General features: G+C 57.8%; 2 non-coding genes across 2 annotated transcripts; both read right to left on the bottom strand.

Moving 5' to 3' along the window:
* Nucleotides 1-1,037: 1,037 nt before the first annotated feature.
* Nucleotides 1,038-1,192, bottom strand: LOC126450816 (5.8S ribosomal RNA). The gene has a single exon (XR_007584458.1). It is a non-coding gene; the product is annotated as a 5.8S ribosomal RNA (ribosomal RNA).
* Nucleotides 1,193-1,545: 353 nt separating this feature from the next.
* Nucleotides 1,546-3,453, bottom strand: LOC126450808 (small subunit ribosomal RNA). The gene has a single exon (XR_007584454.1). It is a non-coding gene; the product is annotated as a small subunit ribosomal RNA (ribosomal RNA).
* Nucleotides 3,454-3,926: the final 473 nt, after the last annotated feature.

The following is a 3,926-nucleotide window of genomic DNA, read 5'->3' as shown; positions in this document are numbered from 1 at the left end:
AGCGGCGCGGGTCCGGGGCCGGGCCAGGTAGGTCCGTCATCCGGGAAGAACCGCGCGCGCTTGCCGGGAGCCCGAGCGCCCAAAGGGGCGAATCGACTCCTCCAGATATACCGCCGGGCAGCCAGCCAGGACACCGGGGCTCTGCCCAACAGACGCGAACCGAGGCCCGCGGAAGGACAGGCTGCGCACCCGGGGCCGTAGGCCGGCACCCAGCGGGTCGCGACGTCCTACTAGGGGAGAAGTGCGGCCCACCGCACACCGGAACGGCCCCGCCCCGCGGCGAGTGGAAAGGCAACCGGACACGACCCCGCCGCGAATTGCTCCGCGCGGGCGGCCGGCCCCATCTGCCGAGGGCGGAGGCCAGTGGCCGGATGGGCGTGAATCTCACCCGTTCGACCTTTCGGACTTCTCACGTTTACCCCAGAACGGTTTCACGTACTTTTGAACTCTCTCTTCAAAGTTCTTTTCAACTTTCCCTCACGGTACTTGTTCGCTATCGGTCTCGTGGTCATATTTAGTCTCAGATGGAGTTTACCACCCACTTGGAGCTGCACTCTCAAGCAACCCGACTCGAAGGAGAGGTCCCGCCGACGCTCGCACCGGCCGCTACGGGCCTGGCACCCTCTACGGGCCGTGGCCTCATTCAAGTTGGACTTGGGCTCGGCGCGAGGCGTCGGGGTAGTGGACCCTCCCAAACACCACATGCCACGACAGGCGGCAGCCTGCGGGGTTCGGTGCTGGACTCTTCCCTGTTCGCTCGCCGCTACTGGGGGAATCCTTGTTAGTTTCTTTTCCTCCGCTTAGTAATATGCTTAAATTCAGCGGGTAGTCTCGCCTGCTCTGAGGTCGTTGTACGAGGTGTCGCACGCCACACCGCCAGCCGGCTGTGCACGCTACCGAGTAAGTACCGGTATGCGAACCGCCAGGCGACGGGCGCGCATCGCACGTTTAAGGAGACGCGGCCGGCCCCACAGGCGGCCACGACACTCCCAGGTCTGCGAAGCGGGGCAAACGCCGCGCGCTTCAGTATACGTAGCCGACCCTCAGCCAGACGTGGCCCGGGAACGGAATCCATGGACCGCAATGTGCGTTCGAAACGTCGATGTTCATGTGTCCTGCAGTTCACATGTCGACGCGCAATTTGCTGCGTTCTTCATCGACCCACGAGCCGAGTGATCCACCGTCCTGGGTGATCTTTTCATAGTTTCCACCATCTCTTTCGAGACAGTTGCATAGGCGGGACTGAGGCGTGTGGCGGCCCTGTTCCAGCGTTCAGTGTCCAACGGCCTCACGGCCGATGGGCGTCGTACGGCTCCACACCGGAGCGGACAGGCAGTCGGGCGAAAGTCATTCAAAACCGGCGCCAGGCGCCAGGTGCCGCAGGCCAGCCGCTCCAGCGCTTCAGCGCTCGTACCACACAACATTGCCGTTAGTTTTGAGACGAACGCGTGGTTCCGCACGCGGCGCACGGCTACTGCGAGCCGTACAGGTAGCTGCGTGTTGCGCGACACGACACGCACATCGAAAGACATGCAGTCTAGTCGGTAATGATCCTTCCGCAGGTTCACCTACGGAAACCTTGTTACGACTTTTACTTCCTCTAAATGATCAAGTTTGGTCATCTTTCGGTAGCATCGGCAACGACAGAGTCAATGCCGCGTACCAGTCCGAAGACCTCACTAAATCATTCAATCGGTAGTAGCGACGGGCGGTGTGTACAAAGGGCAGGGACGTAATCAACGCGAGCTTATGACTCGCGCTTACTGGGAATTCCTCGTTCATGGGAACAATTGCAAGCCCCAATCCCTAGCACGAAGGAGGTTCAGCGGGTTACCCCGACCTTTCGGCCTAGGAAGACACGCTGATTCCTTCAGTGTAGCGCGCGTGCGGCCCAGAACATCTAAGGGCATCACAGACCTGTTATTGCTCAATCTCGTGCGGCTAGAAGCCGCCTGTCCCTCTAAGAAGAAAAGTAATCGCTGACAGCACGAAGGATGTCACGCGACTAGTTAGCAGGCTAGAGTCTCGTTCGTTATCGGAATTAACCAGACAAATCGCTCCACCAACTAAGAACGGCCATGCACCACCACCCACCGAATCAAGAAAGAGCTATCAATCTGTCAATCCTTCCGGTGTCCGGGCCTGGTGAGGTTTCCCGTGTTGAGTCAAATTAAGCCGCAGGCTCCACTCCTGGTGGTGCCCTTCCGTCAATTCCTTTAAGTTTCAGCTTTGCAACCATACTTCCCCCGGAACCCAAAAGCTTTGGTTTCCCGGAGGCTGCCCGCCGAGTCATCGGAGGAACTGCGGCGGATCGCTGGCTGGCATCGTTTATGGTTAGAACTAGGGCGGTATCTGATCGCCTTCGAACCTCTAACTTTCGTTCTTGATTAATGAAAACATACTTGGCAAATGCTTTCGCTTCTGTTCGTCTTGCGACGATCCAAGAATTTCACCTCTAACGTCGCAATACGAATGCCCCCGCCTGTCCCTATTAATCATTACCTCGGGTTCCGAAAAACCAACAAAATAGAACCGAGGTCCTATTCCATTATTCCATGCACACAGTATTCAGGCGGGCTTGCCTGCTTTAAGCACTCTAATTTGTTCAAAGTAAACGTGCCGGCCCACCGAGACACTCAATAAAGAGCACCCTGGTAGGATTTCAACGGGGTCCGCCTCGGGACGCACGAGCACGCACGAGGCGGTCGCACGCCTTCGGCTCGCCCCACCGGCAGGACGTCCCACGATACATGCCAGTTAAACACCGACGGGCGGTGAACCAACAGCGTGGGGACACAAATCCAACTACGAGCTTTTTAACCGCAACAACTTTAATATACGCTATTGGAGCTGGAATTACCGCGGCTGCTGGCACCAGACTTGCCCTCCAATAGATACTCGTTAAAGGATTTAAAGTGTACTCATTCCGATTACGGGGCCTCGGATGAGTCCCGTATCGTTATTTTTCGTCACTACCTCCCCGTGCCGGAGTGGGTAATTTGCGCGCCTGCTGCCTTCCTTGGATGTGGTAGCCGTTTCTCAGGCTCCCTCTCCGGAATCGAACCCTGATTCCCCGTTACCCGTTACAACCATGGTAGGCGCAGAACCTACCATCGACAGTTGATAAGGCAGACATTTGAAAGATGCGTCGCCGGTACGAGGACCGTGCGATCAGCCCAAAGTTATTCAGAGTCACCAAGGCAAACGGACCGGACGAGCCGACCGATTGGTTTTGATCTAATAAAAGCGTCCCTTCCATCTCTGGTCGGGACTCTGTTTGCATGTATTAGCTCTAGAATTACCACAGTTATCCAAGTAACGTGGGTACGATCTAAGGAACCATAACTGATTTAATGAGCCATTCGCGGTTTCACCTTAATGCGGCTTGTACTGAGACATGCATGGCTTAATCTTTGAGACAAGCATATGACTACTGGCAGGATCAACCAGGGAGCTGCGTCAACTAGAGCTGAGCAGCCGGCCGCCCGGGAGTGTGTCCCGGGGGCCCGCGCGAACACGCAAGCGTCCGCTCAATTATTCTGCAAACAGGAGGAGGCTGAGCTCCCCTGCACAACACACCTCGAAACCCTCTCAGGTCCCGGCGGCGCGCAGCGCCGTCCTAAGTACTTGGTCGGGTTCGAGAGAGGCGCAATCGCCCGGAGTTAGGCGAGTAGACGCTTTAGGTGCGACCACCCGTGCTCCCAACTGAGCTTGCCGCTGCCGACAGAGGCCCGGGAGCGTGCTGTCGTGGCATTGCCGGCGGGAGACAACACGCGCCACCTACGGTGACCGGCAGCTCCAACGCCAGCGCCACAGAAGGACAAAAGCCCCACTTGGGTGCCGAAGCGAACTCTCCCAGCACAGCGCACGCGCCAACACGTCCGCACAGCTGCGATACAAACCACCTGCGAGAACCGCTGGGGCGA

The sequence above is a fragment of the Schistocerca serialis genome, unplaced genomic scaffold (genome assembly GCF_023864345.2).
Source record: "Schistocerca serialis cubense isolate TAMUIC-IGC-003099 unplaced genomic scaffold, iqSchSeri2.2 HiC_scaffold_753, whole genome shotgun sequence".
Lineage (NCBI taxonomy): Eukaryota > Metazoa > Arthropoda > Insecta > Orthoptera > Acrididae > Schistocerca > Schistocerca serialis.
Note: the sequence above shows the minus strand (reverse complement) of the source record. Positions and strands in the feature narration are given on the sequence as shown.